The following is a 22,556-nucleotide window of genomic DNA, read 5'->3' on the forward strand; positions in this document are numbered from 1 at the left end:
TTTTATTCTTTCTACCTGGAAAAATCTCTCAAATTTTACCTTTTTAGGGAATCATGTTTCTCCCACAAGAGTGGGTTCAAAAATTGTCACTTCTTTGATGTATTCACTGATTTCCCATGGCAGGAAGGGAACTGGCTATTGCATTATTCTTTTATCCATGACATTTTCTTACATCTTTTCTTGTGGTCTGCATTATAATTTATGCATTCACATGTCTGCCTTTCCATATAATGTATTTATTTTTAGAGGCACAGTGTGTTGATATATATTTATATTTCTGGAATCTAGCATATAATAGATACTCAATTTATGATTATTGACTAAATGGCTGAATTGATATGGATGAATAAATAGTAACTGTGTCTTGGGGAAAGTTGTTAAAGACACTAACTCATGGTGACTATAGTTCTAGAAATTTTAGAACTAAAAGTAGAATTTGCTAATGTAATACATTCAGAAAGCAGAATGTCATGATGTATTCAGCTGTTAAATAGATTAAGATATCTTTTACTCATTTATCAAAATGATTAAATATATTTATAGTATTATTATTCAACATGATCCTTTTTCTTTTTTTCTGGATACTAGGCCATTGTCCTATTTACACAATAGGTTCTTTTATTTCAGTAAGGAAATACATTCTCTATTTTTTTCCTATTCAATATCTTTGAAAACAGAGAATGTTTCATAGTCTTTATATCATAGAGTTCAATTCAAGAAAAAGAGGCATATTTCATTGCCTATTTATGTGTGACATTCATACTCCATTCTTAAATAGAGACAAAAAGATTTTAGAAGGTGTATATTTTGCTTGCCTGAATAGGTTAGAGACAAAGTAAAATCACTGAGTGATTCCTGTGATGCTGGCTTGAGGTTATAGAGAGATGCTTTCAGTATAAAACTTAAATCGGAAAACATTTCCTGAGATAAAATTTCTGTATACTTAATGACTATAGTCATTTAAAAATGTTCCTATCAAGGGTATGCAAGTGTTAAGGTTGAAACTGTGCCAGATAAGGATGTAATTCTGAAATTGTGTTTATTGCCTTAGTATTTTGCAGAAATAAACTCAATGCCTAACTAAGAGCAACTCCCAAACAGCTGTAATTCTTATGAAGACTAAAAGTTCATTCATACTTGGAATGTTTTACTCACTATTCAGAGAGGACTATGAATGAACTGTCTTAGAAGCACATTATATACATACGTTCATCAACTTCCCTCATATTTCTCGTTCATCGGAGATTCAGGCAAAGATTGTTGTAAGTCTATGAAAGAACTGATTCTGTTAGTTCCTTCAATGAAGCTCTCATAATATTGCCAAGCAATTAATAGTAAGATTTGATTCATGTATACTCTTCTAAAAGTTAAAAGCATTTGTGAAAGTCCGATTCTGAAATGAGCAGAAAGCCTTTTTTTATGAGCTTCATTTCTATTGATTAGTTTCTCCTGGTCCCCTTTGTTGTTGGTTTATTTAACATGGATTTGGAGATTGTTGCTTCAAGTTTCAGAGGCGAGAATCACTATGATTTTCTGGCTTATTTTCACTAATAGTTCTGATGCAGATGGATTTATTGGATGATATGAGAAACTGACATCCAGAACATGTCTGCATGTCAGTTAAGGTGAGCATGGATGGGCATTAGAAAAATCTAGAATGACTCTGGAGAGAATTGAGGCCATGGCATCTAAACAAGCCAGGGGCTCTGTGGAAGCCATTGGTGCTAATTTTCTGTCTGGTTATTGCTACTTCTGTTGGTTAGATTGTCATCCCAGTGTCAAATGTAACATCAAATGAAAGTGTTGACCACCTGTGGTTGCTGAATAATAGGTAATCTTAGGTCACTATTTTATTGAAAAAAGAACATAATATTTTCATTATAAATATAATTTGAGTAACTTGCCCTAGAGAGCTAAATTTTATTGTAAAATAAATACTACATGTCTATAGTTTTTAATTTTAAATATTTTTTGCAGTGTTTATGATTTAGTCCATACTAGATAAGTACTATGCATACTAGATAAGAACTGTATCACAGAGCTGCACCAGCCACCTTGTTTTGTTTTTGTTTTTGTTTTTTTGAGACAAAGCCTCCTTGTGCTGCCCAGGCTGATCTCAAATTCTTGGACTCAAAGAATCCTCCGGCTTTAGCCTCCTCAGGGTCTGGGACTACAGGCGTGTGTCATTGTAACAACTGAGTATATTTTAAAAAGTATATTTAAAGATCTATTGGATTTGGGAGTATAATCTTATTAGTATCTTATTTATTGTTCATATTGATGACATTTCCCTGGAATTGTTAAAGACTCTAGGTATGCATTATCTTAGCTTAATAATATGAAGTATATTAAAATTAATGAGCTTAAACTTTGCAAGAATCCTAATTATCCTAAAGCAACATTCAATGAGAGTCAGTTTCTTCCTTAAATCCATCAAAAGAAGAAAAATATTTGTTTTTAAATAAATCTTTTGTAAAGATTAGATGTATAGGTGAAACCCCAAGTATAACAGTACAGTAAAACTCCAGTGAATGAAATCTAGCCTTAAACAATGGAAAACAGCATTCAGTATACATGGCAGAGAAAAGCTTTACTTTCTCAGGTTCATGGAAGCTCCTGGGATTTTTTTGTTTACACCAAGTATTTTTAATTACTATGTTATAACTATCTTGAGATACTCACTATATTATTTTTATTTATAATCTAGAAGTCAGTTGTATGTTTTTGCTGTTTGTTTTGAATAGTGTTTTGTATGAAATATTATCCAGAAAATTCAAGAAGGAAAAGAGAAAAATGCATGACTTACTTAAAAATTACTCACAGAATAGGGCCTTAATTATGGTATGGTAAAGAGTCCTATTTTTATATGGTGCTTTTGATAAGCTTTTTTAGTTTTGGGTTACCTTTGTACATCCAACTTAGCATAAGTTATTGTGATGCTATAATGCATACCATTGTTAAGCCAGTGTTGGTTATTGTGCCAGTTCTAATAATGAGAATTTCATTGTTTAGGGAGAGCCGTCTCCTACACTCTAGACAAAAGTGTAATTACTTTTGAACGATGTGGAATGTGCTCAGCTTAATAGCATGGAGAATAGATTCAGAAAGATTCAGATAAAGTAAGCTTGGAAGCCATATGTGCAGTGTGGCAGTATAAAATTATGATAGCAGGCAGTATAATTCTATGCACACACACCCGATTTCACAGTTTATCTATAAACTGTTGTTTCTGTAAGAGATAGGCTTGCTTATCTGAACAAGGCCAATTCAATTGAAACAAGGTGAAAATGGTGACAAGTTTGTATTTGTTTTTTATGGTAAATTGATGTTTATCATACAATGAAATTACATTGTTACAAACATTATTCTGTACATGTTGTCACAAAATACCACATGAAGCTGTTTATCTAGATATGATCCCAACCTTGTGTTTAAATGTAAGTAGTTCAATCTTTACACTTGCATTGTTTTAGGAAATTACCCCCAGGGCTAGCAGGAACAGGGATCATGTGAAACATAATCTACTGGAGCCCATCATAGACACCGGATAAGTTGCTCACTACACCTTTTTATCCTATTGCCAAACTATTCCATTCCACTCAGTGGCAGGAGGGGGTGTCTAATGTTAAGTCAAGAAAACTTTCATTCATATAATATCCACAGTCATTGAAGTAATACTGCTGAGTGAAAAGTCAGCTGGGCCTAGAGAAATTACCAAGTTCACCATTCTCACAGAAAAAGTGCAAGGTGGAGTTGTGAGATTGTTCAAGATACCTAATAAGGGTTTGCTCTGAGCTTCTCCTCATAGTGCTCTGCAGAGACAGGGGAAGAGGCTAGAACCTCTAATGCTGCAGTAAGGGGGAAGCAAGTTTACTTTAAAAGATTTGGCCTCTTGCGGAATTTTCTGTCTTTCATTTAATAGGGAGTTTTGCGGAAAGATTCAGCTCAGATATGTACAATGAATACTTACCAGCAGAAATAAAGACATTAATAAGAACTAGTCTTTTTCTCTTTTTTTTTGTGTATGGAGATAAGCACCAAATCACCATAATATAACATAATATGTTAGATTCCTGATACAAGAGATTCATAGTTTAAAAATACCAAAATAGATAAATTTGAAATAGTTTCTACAGAATATAATGAGTAGTTTTTTCTATATTTTAAAATGTAGAAAATATATATTCACATATGCATACATACATTGGGTCAATTACCATTAACGTGAGGTCTTTATCGTGAAATTTTGTATTTTTTCTTATTTTCTACAGCAGATATAGCTCAGAAAGAATGACAGAGGAAAAAAAATTTAAAAGTATACTGTAAGACTTTTATATAAAATGTAGAGAGGTTAGTAAAGCATGTGCCTGACATTGATAGGGATAAAAGCAGCTACTGTAGCTTTTGGGGTTTTAAATGTTTCCTTTCTTTATCTGGATGACCACCTTGAATGCAGTGGGAAGAATGATGAAATACTTGGCTGGGATCTGGAAATAGCAAGGACACCAAGAAGCAATGCTGGAAACTTACTTGAATGCTGCTTCTGATTTTGTGGCATGGACAGGTGGTCATCTATATCTCATCTGTTAGTCTCAGACCTGAATTGAAAACAGGGGAGGTGGGGAGGTCCATCTACTATAAAGTTAAAAACAATGCAATGTCTGTTTGTAATCAGACTTTTTTCTGTATCTTTGATGTTTTGTTTTTAGTTCTTCCTCATTTTTTTCTTTGATTCTTTTCTTCTTTCACTGCTCTTCTTCCTTTCTCTTTCAGTTGTCTCTGTAAGAAAACATTCTTAATAGATGTGCTTGTGGATCTCAATAGAGCCATTATCAGAGAGGGAGACTGGGTAGGAGAGTCAGCACCATTGTCCTCTGATAGCTATTTACATATATTGGCCCTGGGGATTTGCCAGACCTTCCTAAAGTCAGCCTAGGCTTCTCTTACTGCATGTGATTAATAAAGATCAATTGGTTTTGTGATCACATTTTCACTGGTTTTTAGAAAACAGGGACAGTGTAGTGAGTTCTTCAAAAAACTATACACTACATTTTTTAATTGAGATTGTAGTACTTTACTTTTCTTTCCTGATCCAGTATTGATAACAAATGGTAATTTTTTTAATCTCTTTAACTTGGCAGAACAAGATTCAAAACCCTCTGTTGGTTACACATTACTTTCAGCAGTTATTCTGATGAACCTAAATATTAGTTTGGGAACTAGTAATTTAGGGGATACTTATGTTCTTTATGTGCCTATTACTATCTTCCATTTAAAGTTATTTGACAGCTTATGTTACTATTTTTAATCAGTTCTCTAACTTGATTAATTGTGCCTTTTGTTTTTCAAATTTCTTTCTTAAAACTTAGATTTTACTTAAAAGATCAGGAAAAATTCTAGGAGTTAGGTAAAATATAAGAAATAGGGAAGGGCATTATTAACATAATAAGAAAGTGATTATGATGTCAGCATCACTGTGTTAGTGACAACTATAATACCAGTATGCATCAGTTATTATATCCCACTATCGAAAGATACTCACATAAGAGAGTCCCATAAAAATCTTACAGGTTGATGCCTGGTTTCTAGGAATTGGAATGAAATCTTTATGGCTTGGAACTCAGTTATCTATGGAACCTCAAAATATTTCAGATAATGCTTATACCATATTTCCTCTTGGTCACATCAGTTAGATACAGTGCCATTGTACTTCAAAAAAGGGAAAAATCATATTTGTAAAGCAGCATCTTTGTGAAGCAGAACCAGTATCATGTCATTTAGATCTTAAGAATGACAGGTCATAACCCATTGTCCTGGGAGGCTGAGATGGGTGGATCATGGGTTCAAAGCCAGTCTCAGCAACAGCATGGTGCTAAGCAACTCAGTGAGACCCTGTCTCTAAATAAAATACAAAATAGGTCTGGGGATGTGTCTCAATGGTCAAGTTCCCCTGAGTTCAATCCCTGGTACCCTAAACAAATAAATAAAATAAAGAAGTATGAACTTTTAGTGTAATTTCTTTTTTCACATATCTGTCAGTTAAATAAAGATATACAGCTTTTGCTTTAAAGTATATCCCAAGACAATTGGAGTTTGAGGCTATCTGTTAAAATAAATCAAGAAACAAAGTTTCTGTAGCATAGAAAACCTAATGGGAAGATTGGGGGGCAGGGGAGTACTCTCCAAAAAATGATTCCTTAAGAAATGATAATGGGAATTCAAAGGCTTAGACTACTATCAGCACCACATTTGATGAATTTAAAAGTATTGTTATTTAAATCCTTTCTCTACAAAGTCTGAGATCATATAGTTTGTCCAGGCATAAAGCAGGCATTTCAACTGAATTTCTGACAGGATTCAATATGCTATCAATTTGGATCACCTTGTGCAATTCTTGCCCCATCCTTTTTTTTTTTTTTTTTTTTTTGCTTTAAAACGTAAATTCTGATTTTTTTTTTCTGTAGTCTCTTAGGGCAAAGGAAAAGCTTTTTAGTATTTGAAATGGGAAATAAAAGTAAGGTTAATTTAAGTTACCCACTGTGGTTGTTCCTTTTTGTCCCCTATCTCCTTTGTGCAAAGGAAACATGCTTTTAAAATTTTTCCCATAGACCATGTCTAGGAAGGATCTCTGAGAGCAGATGAGGTGTGAATATAAGGAGAGCAGCCTTGGCCGGCTCTGTGACACTGACATCACATGATAAAGTACATGAACACAAGTGACTGGATTTTGTGTCTTATTTAGTCAAGGCTGCTTCTGTGGCAGCAGGGCAAACAATGTTATCATTATATGGAGAGGCAGTGTTTACTTTAGTGTCTCTTCTTAGCTCTTAAAAATCCAGCCTGTCTCAAGATAAAATGGTTAATCTTGTTTGTCGATATCCCTAAACTAGAAAATAATATCCTAAGAGTTAATAAGAAATTTAAAGTGGAGGTAATGTATGAAAAAGACAGGTAGATAAATAAACCCAAAGGTACTGTTAAGTAGCTGTGTATTTATAGACAAATATAAAATATGTACCAAGTATGAATTTGAAACCTATTATTAATGAGTAGTAAAAATAAGTTGCAATAATGACAGCATTACACTTAGAGTGTTCTAAGCCTGGCAACCACTTCTGGGCCCCTTTGGACACTCCCATCTGTTTAAACACAGTCCTGGAGGAGGGGAGATTGCTGGTCGCTTACCAGTATCCATCCTCAAGCTTTGTGGCAGTGGCTGGCGTGCTTTCTATCACTGTGGACACAGCGGCCAGAGAACATGCTTCTTGTGAATCTGAGACTGATTTCCCCAGGGTCATCAGTAGAACATAAGAAGCAACCCTGAAAGTCTCTCGTGTGAATATATCTTATACTCTGTCTTCAGTCTGAAAGGTGAAATTCAAATATAGGAGATTTTAAAGAGTCAGTGTTCTTTAAGGTATTTTGTAATTAACAGTAATAGGAGTGTGGATTTTTCAATGTTTTCTGTTTGCTAGCCCTAACCTACACCTATTATCTGAGCCCATCCTATATTAACCCAGTGAGTTCAGCAACTGTGATTATCCAAGTTCACAGTTGGAAAACTGTCTTGGATAAAGTGACTTGCCTGCTAAATAAGTGGTCCATGCCTTAAAAGACCTTAAACACCTAATGCTCATTACCTCTCTACTTCTTTGAACACTAAAATCCTTTTTATTGGAATAAACAATTCTAAGTTTTAAGTCTTTAGAAATACTTTTGGGGCAGGCAGGTAGAAAAAAAAATATTTTTTTTTTCAAAGACAGCATCTTTCTAAGTTGCCCAAGCTGGCTTTGAATTTGTCATCCTTCTGTCTCAGCCTCTCACATCACTTGGAATTACAGGGCATGTGTCACCATACCATACCTGGCACAATAGTCTTTACTTAATTATTCTGTCCAAATTCCAGTGTTTCTCTTTTAGACTGGATTTAATGGGAAATGGGTATAGTATGCAGGAAGTTCTGTATAGGATATTAGGCAATATATGTGATTCCGAAGGATTGTTTGCTAAACCTTTTTGTAACAGTGAATATTAATTTGTAGACAGGCTGTAAGAATGCTGGTATAGTGTGGTGGCTAAGCACATGAAGCCTAGTGACAAAGTTACTGGGTAAATTGAAAGTTTTTGTTTGATATGTGTATGGCATTTAGCACATTATGGGAATTTTCTTGACCTTATTTTTTACCATCTGGGAAATGGGGACAATAGCATCTAAGGGTTCCCATAATGTTCACTAAAGTCAATATACATAAAATGTTCTCGCATCTGGTATATAGGAGGTGCTCAATAAATGCTAGTTATTAAGCAAGTGCTTAAAGAATGTTCAAATTCTGTGATCTAGGAGAAAAATGGTACATGGTTCTCATTCAACTCTCATAAATTTAAGTATTCTACAAGAAACTTTTAAGCTAAAGAAAAACTCTTATGGAATGAGAAATCAAATAGAAATATTAAAACTCTTGTTACTAAGAGGTTTCTTAAATATATTTTAACTATTCAAAAAGGAAGCCATTCTTTCAGAGACATTATCAGTCAAATATTTATGTCATTCACTTATCATAAATATTATTTATCGACAGCAAAATTTTTTAGTTAATAGTGTTAAGACTGTTAAGCAAAAGCATCCACCTTCATCATCATAACCAGAAGAATCTGCCTAAGAAAACTCAAAATAGAATTTTGATACGATTAAGAGATTATAATGCCTTGGTAGAGAGTCTAAGCACTCCCTGAACTTGCCTGGCTTCCAGTCACAATTCCAGTTTATAGGAGGCATGTGATCTAGTCTTAAGTTTTGTGCGCTTCTCTGTGTCTTTGCTTTCTCCTGAGAGAATGGAGATCATAAAAGAACCTCTTTATTTTAAAATGTTAAAATAGAATTCTCATAAATAGCTTTGAACCATGCCTGGCACTTCACAAGAACTTAATAGATGCTATAGTTCTTGAATAGTTCCTGCTTGGTTGACTCATTACTACTGTGGACCAGAACAAAGACTGTGTTTTTAAAGACTGGGGGCTCCCACTATTCCTGTTTTCTTGTAATGACTTGAAGGAACCTTGTTCACGTTTCCCTCTCATTTTGAGTGCTTCACTCATCTTACTGGTAAGTTCCCTCAGTGTCTTCTGATGTAGTTTGCCTTGAACAAAAGATACAAACTCATTTGTAGGAGAAAGTTCTATGGCCCTTTGGGACAACATGTCTGTCTTATTCATGGCTGTTTCTCCAGAGTCTAGCACCGTGACTAACACCCAGCAAATATTTCAAAGTATAGCCATGTACCATGTAATAACATTTCAGTCAATGAGGGGCTGCCTGTATTAAAATTGTCTCTTAAGACTATATAACACAGGCTGTGTGTGGTAGGCTACCCGGGCTAGTTTTGTGTAAGCACACTGCATATATAATGTGTGCTCAGTGATGAAACTCTTCTCAATACCTGTATCAGATTGTATCCCCTTCATTAAGTGGCACATGCCCATAGTTGAATGTAGGAATGTGTAAATATCTTCAGTGTCTGTGCTCACAGAAGACATTCTGAATATACCTTTATCTAAACCTTGAAATAATGATACTTAATTCCTAGGCAGTTGATCTAACTATTGAGTGAAATAATGACCCACCACAGCGCTTGTCCTATAGTGACTGTGTTGTCACTGTGAACTCCTTTCCATTACCCTCAACTCCTCTCAGCTCAGTTGCTCTTCAGATCACCCTGGTAGAAAATCATGTTTATCTGTCTGTAGTTCACCTACCACACTTCTCCACAAAGAGCTTACCAGAAGAAAATAACAATATCAGCAGAGCAACATGCTACCATAGTAGAATTTAATATAATTTTTCTTTTTTCCATAATTTTATTGATACATTACAGTTGCACATAATGTTGAGAATTGTTACATGTTCATACATGCACACAACCTAACAATATAATTTGGCCAGTGTCTTAAGATTACCTAGTTTTCTTGAATGAACCTCCTAATGGCTACGCACTCGTTTTCTTTCAGGGTATGACTGTGGGGCTTGTGTTTATTACTGTAGTTTTATTAACTAGCATATCCTCTCCCTTTTAAATATTTCAATCCACTTCTAAGTTCCTGATATTCATTCAGGAATTTTAGAGGTTCTGTGAGGGGCTCAGCCCTTTGTTTATTAGTATTATGTTTATTGCTGTATAGTCCTTTGATCTCTTTCTAATTTACCCACAAGAACAGCTTGAGATGATGTAAAAAGGATATGATATGAGGAAAAGGCACAATACAAGTGGATTTTTATAATATAACAGCTCGCCTGTCAGAAATCTGACATATTGCATCTAAAACTGACATACCCAACCAAAATATCTATATCTGCAACTGCTAATTCTTGATGATTAAACATATATCCTGCCTTTGCTTTATTGGATGAAACGTTGATGTGTCACTTTCCTAACGTGCTTCATATGATCTTTTTATTTCCTATCATATTAATTCTTCCCTGTGCACTTATATCCTCTTCAGTGATTCTATAATTATTTTTGTTTTACATAGATAGAAACATGTTTTTCCTCCTTTTTTACATATGGTGTTTTTGCTTCATTCAGAGAGAGCTACACAGATGACATTCTTTAAAAATCCAAATTTTATTCAGTTTTACAGTCTTGTGTTTATAACCCTGAATATCTCTAAAATGTCCTTACCTAAAACACTTTATTGTGTTATTACTAGATTTATACCAGTGAAGATACACCAGCTTTCTTAGGGATAATCTTTAAGCAGAACTTACTAAGACAAGCTTTGAGAACTATCATTCCTAAGAAAGTAAATCTCAAATCATGAAACATCAGTTTAATCGCTGCTCTTGACAACTTAACACGACAGATTGAAATATAAAAGCCGATGCAAGTGGGATCAATGGATTATCTAAGTCCCTGAACATCTTCTCTTAAATTGGGGGACTTGACAGAGTGGTTGTGAGAGGAATGTGTGTTGTGTGTCCCTTGTCATGTGCAGAGCATTAACTTTTCAGAGATTAGTGCTGAGTGGATGGGGTCTACCTGGACATGAAGCAAGGGGAAGGGAATTGCAAAGGAATGAAAGAAAAAGAGGGGGCTGGTGGAAGAGAGGGATAGAGAGATTTACATGTGAGAACTCAGGGGGCTTTGTCATGGCAATTGTATAAAGTGATATACAGTGCAAATCGACTTGAGCATGTCCCTGGATAGCAGACGGTTTACAGCCTCCAGGAGCTGAGATTACTGCTTTATCTTGTCATACTAAATTAACATGGCAGCACACTGTTAAACAGTGGTGACCTCTTCATCTGGGGAAATTGCTGCCTAGAAGAGAGATGGTATTTAAAGTCTCAGAGTATCTCTCTCTCTCTCTCTCTCTCTCTCTCTCTCTCTCTCTCTCTCTCTCTCTCTCTCCCACTCCTTATACTCTTAACACATTTGGAAGTTACACTGTAACTATTTTTAAACTATCATAGAATTTTTAAATATTTTAATCTGACAATAGATAGGTTTCAGTTAGCTCAAATAGTTGCTTTGCATACAATAATAAAATTTTATTTATTCAGTGTTCTAACAATAGCATATCATCTTTATCCATTAGAATTAAGAATGCATTTGCTATCATTTCAATACCTTATTGTTATTCTATAAGTAGTTCACTCATTTTTGTAAGAGTTCATGTCTACAGTTTCCGTAAGGTTTAATTGGTGGTGAAGAGGTGGGGGAAGTGAGGCTCAGACATTGGTTCTGTGTCCTGGACAGGTGGAAAGAGCCCAAGAGAAGCAGCAAGGTGATATGCCTTAGATAGAGGTAACCAGGTAATCCCGTCTTTCCAGAATTTGCCAGGTCCTATTTCATTCCTCAGATTCTTTTCTTTATTAGAAGGAGAAAGACAGACAGAAAGAAGGAGATGAGGTCATAGGACTAATTTGTCGCACCCTCTGCCAGTCTTCATCTGATCTTTTCAGGTTTTCTAACAACTAGTATAAGAAGTATGCTAACACTATTTTACTCCTCTCTTAAATGTTGATAAACCAATGACAATCCAAGGGGGTAATTTTCTGAGCTCAGTAAGGGCTAGTGGAATTTGAGTCAAAGCAAGAGGCATGGCTTCAAAATACCATAATATGGGGGTGTTCATCCCCTCATATCCCCGGCTCAAGACTTGGCATCCCCAAAATATAGCCCTGTGACCTGCTCCCTCACTAATCTCTAGAGCAAGTATTTTTTAACCTAGGTATTAAATCACTTTAAGAGCTGTAAGATAAACTTTGTGGAATCTTTGAGATCCCCTGAAACTGTGTGATCTACTATTTCTCTTCACCACTGCCCTCCCTCACAGACTTTTCTAGAAACAGAGTCCACAGCTACATTATAATCTCTCAAAATCTTAAGCAACCAAAATCGATTATTATTTCTTTCAAGCTAAATTCTTACTTAGGGTATCACTGGGGTACATCCTCATAGTGGGTTAGATATGTTCCAAGTGAGATAGTAACTTACAGCCTCTGCTGTGTTCCTGTTTAGGAAGTAGCAGGAAGCGCATTCACCCAGCTGTCTTGGAGACCTCACGGGGCTCCTGTGATGGATTAGTCCTATGTTCCACCTGTTGCTCTTTACCACTTGATACAGTTCCTCTAGCACCCTTTTATGCTTTTTGACCATAGACTCACTATACTTGTAGTGTAAGGATAAGGTTCAGTTCTCCCATATCCTATATTCAGGGATCACACCCTAGGATCACAAAAAAAAAGCTTGTGAGAGAGGTATGTACGGAATGGGGGATATGTATTTTCTATATCTCTTATAGTTGCCTCATCCTGCCCTCTGTTCCTGTCTTCCTTTTCCCCTGATTAGCATATTGTCATAACTGTGCAAAGATAAAAATTGATTCAGGAGGGACCTAATTTTAAGTCCTTCCCAAGGTTCCCAGGTTCCATGCTATTTGACTAATACAGGATTTTTTAGTACCAAGGTAGTGTGCTTATATTCAGTATTTCATAAACGTTGTATGTTTCCAAAGAAAAGATAAAACTGACCAAAATCCCCACCCAGTTTGCTTTGCATGATATATTATTTGGGAGCCAATAATAAATAGTCACTGTTGAGTCTTCCTCCTCCTTCTCCCCCTCCATAATTTCTTCTCCTCGTTTTTTCCCATCAGATTAAATACATCAGCAACTCTTGTAGCTAAAGTAGGTAGTCACTTATTAGCCACTCTCTCCTACATTTATCTTTTTCTAACATAGTGAAATAATTCTTTTAGTTAAGCTCTGGACTCAGCTAAATGGATATGGTATTGTTAGAATCATTAAATTTTTCTCCATTCTTAATTGAAATCTCTATCTATTTTATAAATGTATTTAATGAGCACTACATACACTTACATATTAAGACTTTGAGAGATTTATATTATACAAGTTGAATTTGATATAAGAAGCCATGGAGAACAGGCACAATTTCCTATATTAGGAAACATCAAAAAGTAATAGCAGAAGATCCTGGCAAACTTGATTTTACCTCCTAACTCAGAGCTGTAAGAAGCAGCCTAAATGGCAGGTAGCCACAACCACCTAAAAGATTGGAAAGATGGAGATTTTTATTCTGTGCTGGATGTCTTAAGTAGAACATTTGAATATTGGGTATTCTTTTTGAGGAAATCCTTAATATTCAGGAAACTGATGTGAAATACTATTTCATAAAAATGGAAACCCTAAGAAAAAGAGGGAAGAAATTATACACACACACACACACACACACACACACACACACAGGCACAGGCACCCACACACATGGAGGAAACCTATAAAACAAGCAGTCATTAGATTTCACACTAAACGTAAGAGAATAAACTTCCTTTGCAGCGATTACTATTTACTGGATTTGTTTAAAATCTAGTTTCATATTGCATGAAAGAGACAGACCTAAAACAACATGAAAATGTTAAAAGTAAAGAGAAGGATAAAAATAGAGTAGGTACTCACAGACTGAGAGCTGAGATAGCATTATTGTTATCATACATAGAATGAAATATCTACAATAGAGTCCTTTAATATTGTGATAGAGAGATAAAATACATCAATATTTATACATTAAATAAACTATGGAAAGCAAAAGTATTATTTTATGCTGAAAGAAACCAAATAATACTGAAAGATGTTGAAGTATCCCTTTTCTGTTAGGCAGGTGTGTTAGACCACAAATAAGACATGGGCCTTGAGAGATACAACAAATAAAGTTTACCTTATCTAGATGTGGAGCTCATGAAAATATGTAAAGATGTGCATTACTAAATAATTCCTATATTAAAATAAAGGGAAAAAAACTAATTACAAGCTACCTAAAAAACAACAGCATGAATATTAAATACCAAAATTAGTATGAAGTGATCAAAGTCCTAATATCAGGGAAATCTATAACTTCAAATGCCTTAATTATTTAAAAAAAGAAAAGAGTGTAGGGGCAATTAAAATAACTCAATATAGGCATAGAACTTGAAGTATATAAGAAAATAAATTTAAAAACCTGGGAGGGAATCGGGCAGATTTTCTCCTAGATTAATAAATGTCAAAGCAAACACACATGCAAAATTAGAAATGATGAAGGGTAATATCATTATAGTTATGGAAATATTGTAAATTACATATTATACAGCTCTTAAATACATTCTGTATTTTCAAAATGTATCTTAGAGAACACACATGTCATACCATGTCTAAGACAGAGTTGAAGTCAAGTCAATTCAGAAAGCATTCTTTAAAATATTCTATTTTTTATATTCAGATTCCACAGGGAATAATAAAGATTTTGAGAAGTCACTTCTCTTATTCTGAAAGTGAGACAATTTTATCTTGCATGATGTTTCTCATATTTATTCATAGAACTCTTGCTTAGTATAACCCTTATTAAATAAATCACTAAGGAGTAATATCCCATTGAACACACATTTGTAAACATGGCTGTGTCAAATTACTTCTTAATAAATTTGATAATCTTGTCGAAATATATGATTTTATAGGACTACAAAGACAGTAAGAAACCTAAACAGACTCTACTTGTGAAAGACTTTCTTAGTAAGTCAAAGAATATTCTCCAGAAATGGTAGCTATAATCAGTTCAGTAGTTTTAACAGAGATATTTTCAACTTCTAAGGAACAGAAAATTCCCATGCTGTGTAAAACTTCTTTCCAGAGCAAAAAATAAATTTAAACTTTTCCACACTTAGCATAAATGTAACCTCCTCCCTCTCCAAAAAGCAGAAAGAAAATAAGTCTTATCACACTTTGACTATAGAAGCAAAAATCCTAAATAAAATTAGAGAAAGTTATCCATTTCTTTTACCAGACATTCAACAGACTATGTCAAAAGGAGTTAATATGGGTGTTTGGTGTCTATGGCTGCTTCTGTGCTGAGGTGGTACCCTACAGTAGTTGTAACAGAGGTTCCCAGCCTATAAAACCAAAGGTATTTATTATATGGCTCTTTGTAGAAAAATGTCATCTATCACTGGTCTGTATCCTCACTGGCTCCAGAGGAAATCTCGTGTGAAAATACTCAGGAAGGTATTTGATAAAATTTGGCATCCACTGTTCACATTCTTTGTAAATAGTTTATAAAGTGATGCTAGTACAGTCTTAGGCTGACAGTTGGTTCCACCTTATCCTTAAAATTCCCTAGTTCCCTTTAAAGGCAGGGATAAGTCAGACTTGCTCACTGTCACTACTTTGACATCTTTACAGATGTATTTTCTCATCATTTATAAAACAAATCTGTTTCCTCATGATTCCCCCCATCTAGGTTCAGGTTTACATGTTCTCCCTGGAGAGTGTATATACACACAGCAGATTTGGGTCTCACCTTTTGCCTCCTTGATTTCATCTTGGGCTCTGCACCATCCTGGGGTCATGTTTTCACTTTATCTCCCTTCCTGCAGCTCAAGCTTTTGGTTAAATTCCCTTCCATGTTGCTAGTAGTAATATTTCAAATTTCTCTTCCAAGTAATAGGCCTTCAATTAACTATTTACAAAGACATGGAACCTATTGTGTCTTCACTATTTTTTTTAAATTTCTTTCATTTTAGGGGAATTTTAAAAAGAGAATTATTTAACTGGGCCCCCTCATACAATAACCTGGTTCTGATGGTGTGTGTATGGTGCTTCATTGAACTTGGTGCTCCCCGTCCATAACCAGCAGCAACCACTGGGGACAAAATGTGGCACTCAGATTGATTTCCTCCTTGAATTGCTATTGTGTAAATTTATTGAGCATAAATATATAAACATTAAAATTCAGTTTCTGAGAGAAGATTCACCTAAGACTTTACAGGAGGAAATATTACTTTAAATGTTACTGGAAATTATCTTCATGTTTCTTAGTCTAAGAAAGATTATTCTCATCTTTTCCTATTCTTTGTGATAAGATTTGGCTTTATACATTTTCATATGATTATTTCTGATTCTTTGATTTGTTACACAGGAGAGTATAGTTTTGTGAATTACCATGTTCCCTTTTATTTTAATTCAGAAAATCCACTGAAAAGAGTCCTATAGTTAACCATAATTTTACCAAAAAGCCTATAGCTCAGAAGTAAAGTCCACATGGTAAAAGTCTTCTATATTCAAATTTTAGCATCTTCTTTAATAATTAGTTAAATATAAATAGCATGATGGCCAGTTAACTACATGTGGCCTTTGAACCTTCTTTGTGTATCTCTTACTCAAAATTCATCTACATGTACTTTATATAGCCCTTCCCACTCTGGTAGCAATTCTTTACTAGCAGGTTCCAATATAAGCTTTGTGGCAAAGAAAAGAGAATTACATAATCTAAAGCAGAAATAATAGAAACTTTTGGTTTATGGAAGAATACAGTATGGAAATTAGTATATATGCAAAAAAAAAGTCACAATTGAGGTGTTGGAGATAATGTTTTCCTTGTCTGCAGGCATGCAAACTGGTATCTTATAACAAAGATTCATTAACATGTAAGCAAGTGGTTTATTTTTGGTGTCAGTAATGACAGTATACTTCTGTCTTGGCCCAGGAATCAAATGCTCAGAGATATTGACTTAATGAAGAACTTAAATATCAAACTTGAGTTACAGTGGGGAAAAAAGGGCATTTTAAAAATGTTCCCTTTTCTTTGCTAAGACTGTCTTTTACAAGGAAAGTGAGCTATTAAACTCTGTTCTGTTTTACAGGTTTAGAGAGTTTGGGAGTAAAAGTCATTTTAACTATTTATGCCAATTGGTGAAAGCATTTTATTCCACTAGTCTAACTTTTAGTTAGTCACTGAATATGAAGAAGATCTACCAAGGATGCTTATCGCCCCTTTCATTTCCAGGGTGCCTCTAGCTAACGTGGTGTTAGAGGTTGGTGCCTCCTTTTTAGCCCAGTTCCTTATGCAACCTTCAGAATTCTTGTGAAGACAATCATGTTTCTAACTGTAAAAACTGAGGATTTATGAATAACTGTATGATAGAACTCCCGAGCTCTATAGCAAACCAGTTACCAGGTAATCCATCCAGATAGTAATACGATCACTTAAGTACATACTATATACAGTTCAAGAAAATCATGGGGGGGATTTCTTTATATGTTAATTCCCAATTTCAAAAAATAAATCTATTGCCAATCTATGCCTAGAACAAATATAATTTTTTTAAAATTTGAATGCTTTGTTCCATAAGGCAGACTATATGTTCAGGTCCTTTTATGACAGATGGATGATATAACTTTTAGAAGAAGTTATATGTTGTTATATGTGGGCTTGTACTTTTGAATATTTATGATAATTGCTCATAAAACCATCAGTCAGCAATTTGAAGGTATGGAAGTAGGTAAATGTAACATGTATGGAAGATTCAGTGAGAATATAATTCTATGTTAAATCAAGGTTTGGAAATATTAGACTGCTAAATGCCATAGAATAATCATAAGAAAAGGTAATTGGAGAGTAGACCTGTTGTTCTAGACTGGGCCAACTTATTCGTTAGGCATTGTAGGCACAGTGCCTACCATACCCAGGGGTATTCAGGAATCCATGAAAATGTTTTGATTTTTTGTAAAATCAGAGGAAAAGGGAACATTTAAGTTGAAGATTATGTTTTAATACATAACTAATATATGTTCTCATACTGTCATAAAATGTAATTTAAAATATTCAATTTTATTTATTCATTCTTTCTTTCTTTCATTTTTTATGGAGGAAGACATTTGCAAAGGCAAAAATTCTTAAGTCCTGGAAAATAATGATATGTCCCTGGTAGAAGGGCAAAACACAGAAACAATTTTGAAAAAAAAAAAGTTACAAAGATGCCTTTTATGCACAACTCCTACTACTTCTCTTTTTTCTTTTCCCATGGCCTCTTACTTTTTAATGTTTCATGTTTAATCATTCTGGATCTGAAATTGGTATGCCATTCTTATTTACAAATTATTCATTAGATTGAATCATTATATAATATTAACCAAATGATCTCAATATTAATTCATCTACTGCATAGTCCAAAACAAAGATCAAATTAATTTTCATTTTTAGACCCGTGTTAATTCACTTAGGTATTGCATAAATTGTGGCAGTTGTACATCTAGGTGTAGATTTTTAGCAACTCTACATAATACATTCAAGAAAAATTGAAAATTTTTTAAAAATAGAAACTAAAAGATATTTTGTACTATTTTTCTTTCTATATCCTGTTACTTCTCCTGTATTTGCTAAATAGTTCATTCAGATATAATGAAAAAATCACAACCTGACATCAAAATGAAAACTTGATTATTTGTGGTTCAGATGCTTTTATTTTAATATATGAGCTATACATAGGCACTTAATTTCTGTAAATATTTCTCAGAGGTATTGTTTATTATTTTTTTCAGAAAAGTGTCTTCAATTTTACTTTATTTAAAAGACAGTAGTTCTTTCATCTAATTTTGAATAGTTAAGTATTTCTGTTACATTGAAATAGCTACCAGATTTCCATGGTGGATAAGGGGATTTTTATATGATCCCTGTAATTATAAAGAGATTTCCTTAGTGAGTGAAGTGCCTCATTTATGCACCTCAACTGAAGGAGAAAACCCCTACATCACAGTAAATCTTACATAAGTAGCAATAGTGAAAATATGAAAGATCAATGCATCTAGAAATCATAGCTAAGAAATATGAATACTGCTAAACCACACAAAATGGCACAAATCCAATTTAGAACAAAATTTAGCACCAAGTCCTGTTTTCCTATCTGAACACCTGTTCCACATAGTTAAATGGAAAAAACTAGGTTGAATTATTATTGTGGGATTGTGATGAGAATCTAGGATCTTGTAGTTCAGTAGTGGTTGGACCATGCAAGTAGATCTTTATCAGTTACTTGATACAACCCAACTTGTTTGAAATATTTCATTATTTTTATTTAAAAAATATTGCCCAAATTATATTGTTATATTGTATGCATGTGCAAATATGTATCTATGAATCATACAAGTATGTACAACTATAAAGTACCAATAAAAATATGGAAAAAAAGACATATAGAAGTATGCTTAAATAAATATGCACAAAATTATACATATTTTTAAAAAAATACTTTTTGTTGTTGTTATTGATGGTGGTGATGGGGATTGAAACCAGGGCCTCATGAATATGAGACAAGCACTTTACCAAGCTATAGCTTCAGCCCTTACAATAAATATTTTTTTAACGTAAAAAATATGTTTTTATATATACATATGATCATGCTCCCAGATTATTTGAATTTTCATCAATCCTTACAGTTTTGCATTGTTACCTGATTTCTTATCTGGTAACAGTCTTAGAGCTTTCTTATCAGTCTTAGAGCTTCATTTATTAGGGAAATGTGTCATGTATTTGAAGGGCCTCTAGTTTATAAAACAACAGGCAACAAAAAAAGCTTTTTTTTCCTTTGGTGTATGGAAAGTTTAGAAATTAAGTATATTTTTAAATCTTTGTGTTTTTGCCCACTTCTTCATCTCCAATGTATTTTAATTAATTTCAAGATATCGTCTCAATATCTTATCAATGAGAAATAGTTAAAATTTTACTCATGACAGACTTCTATATACTCTTTTCTTCTTCATTTTACTTAGTTATTTATTTGGTACCAGGGATTTAACCCAGGGGCACTTAATCACTGAGCCACATCTCCAGCCCCTTTGTATTTTATTGATAGACAGGGTCTCACTGAGTTGCTTAGGGCCTCAATAAATTACTGAGGCTGACTTTGAACTTGAAATCCTTCTGTCTCAGCCTCCTGAGCAGCTGGGATTACAGGTGTGCACCACTGCACTCAGCTTCATTTTATTTTTAATAACTTCTCTTCTCCAGTCTTTCTTTCACTGCACATACCTTCTATAGTTACTTCTCTCATTAGCACTCTCCTCTTAATGCTGTTTACACCTGAGCACCAGCATTCTGAGTGCTTGTATAATAGAAAAGATTTTGGCAGAGGAGGACATCATGTTTTACCTAAATCTCAAAGGCCTTCCCCTTCAAAAAATGACAGTGAAGTCATTTCAATTTAATTAACATTTATTGAGTATCTCCTATATAAAATATATATTCAATGGCAACATGAGAAAGGCACATTTTCATCCTCTGGGAATTCATAGCGTGATGTGGAAAGTGGATACACACATAAGCCCCATTTTAACTGGGATAATATTGTCATGAGTGCTAGAGGTTTCAGGGATATGTGATATCTTATGGGAGTTTACAAGTGAAGAATGACATTTTATGACTGAAGGAATAAAGGGAATTGCTGACCTAGGGCTCTAGAGCAGTGTTACTCAAAAGTGTCCCCTATGTTGTTTCAAAGTCTACTATGCAGAGACCACGAGCTGACTGAATGGAGTGCCTCATGGTTGTATTGATTTCCACTCTGTGCTAGCGTCTTATCTCTCCATGGTCTGGTGCTTCAAAGATCATCCATCTAGAGGACAGGACGCAATTCTTGCAATTTTGTAGAAATCACAGGCAGGAGTGGGATCCATTTCAAAATTGGTACATAGGGTGGTTCTTAGAGCCATTTCATGGGTGGGTGAAAATGAGTAAAGGGTTCCCTACAAACCAAGATATTTAAGCAAAGTCTTGAAAAATAGATGGTTTCAAACTGAGGTAGAGAAAAAGGGAAGAAGATGCTCTAAGGAGAAAGAGCTCAACTTGGGAACAGATCCTCTTGAGGAGTTCTGAAAGTCTGTGTCTCATGACCTGCACTAGCTTTGTTTTTCCAGGGAATGTCCAGGTGTAGTTGTGGAACATTGGCTAACATAATCTATTTAATGACAAGTGTTCATTCAAGGAGTCCAGTAAAAAAGAAGTAAGATTTATCAAAATGTAAATCCTCTAGAATCTCAAGAGGATTGCAAGTTTGAGCTCAGCCTGGGCATTTTAAGAAGACCCTGTAAAAAAAATAAAAAATAAATAAATAAGGACTAGAAATATAGCTCAGTAGTCAAGTACCCCTAGGTTAAAAGCTCAATACTATAAGGGGAAAAAAATGTGATCAGAGGATTATGTAAAGCATTTATATTTGTGTTGATCATGCCATGTAAACTTTTAAACCTTCTGCAAAGCAGTTATGTGTCATTCTCATTTTATTCACATGGGTATAGAATGAAGAGAATGGAATAAAGTCACACAACCAGGAGGAATGGGCTTGAGTTGAAAGATCATGTTCTCATGGGAAAAGTTAAAAGTAAATTAAGGACAGATTGGGGGGGGGAGGTTAGGTGGGGAGCTTAAATACTGTCATAAGTTAGAATTTCTGATTTTTAGGACTCATGAAAGGTTTCAGATATACAAATGGAATCATTAAAATACAGTCTCATGAACTAAATTGTAAATTGTCATTTAGTTTAGATTCTAAATATGGATCTTCTGGGAGAAAAACATGAAAACGTTTAATTCGGATTTTTTTCTGTAACCGATCCACTAAAACAACATTGAACCAGAATTCACCTCTTAATTGGATGGGAAGGAAGGGAGATGTGTTCATGTAAGAAAATCCCTCTGTCTGGGGATAGAGCTCAAAGGTAGAGCACTTGCCTCATGTGCAACAGGCCATCAAAGAAAAACAAAATGAAGATTCCTCCAATATTTGGACTTACTTGTGGTTAAGTGAAATATATAAAGATAGTGTCAACTAAATTCTGTGAAAGAGCACCAGATTTTTTTTCCTGTTATGAATCAGAAAAATACTTGTACACCTAACTCAGGGTTTGATTATAGGGATATTGCCACAAGCATAAGAAAGTGGAGAGTAAGAGCAAAGTTGTGAATAGCAGGAGAAATTACAAGAAATAACAAATATGAAAAAGAAATAATTTGTGCTTCCTTCAAAATTTTTGTAATATATTTTCTTTCCAGGCTTAAACTTATTTCCTTTGCCCAGGCCCGTCAGGATGTGGCAAAGTCAGAGAAACAATTAAGCATTTTAGAGAACTCAATAGAAAGAAAAATCTTGACTGTCTTGTCTTCCCTAGAAATCCTGAGAAGGGCCATAGAGTAGACTATGTCACAACAAGCAGAAAAGGCAAAAGAGGAAATCTG

The 22,556-nt window shown here is 34.4% G+C and overlaps 1 protein-coding gene across 3 annotated transcripts in view; it reads left to right on the forward strand.

The window, feature by feature from the left end:
- Positions 1-22,556, forward strand: part of Sox5 (SRY-box transcription factor 5) — a 329,602-nt gene that overhangs the window by 2,966 nt on the left and 304,080 nt on the right. The gene's annotated exons all lie outside the window — the stretch shown is intronic.

Source organism: Urocitellus parryii, chromosome 5 (assembly GCF_045843805.1).
Source record: "Urocitellus parryii isolate mUroPar1 chromosome 5, mUroPar1.hap1, whole genome shotgun sequence".
Taxonomy (NCBI): Eukaryota; Metazoa; Chordata; class Mammalia; order Rodentia; family Sciuridae; genus Urocitellus; species Urocitellus parryii.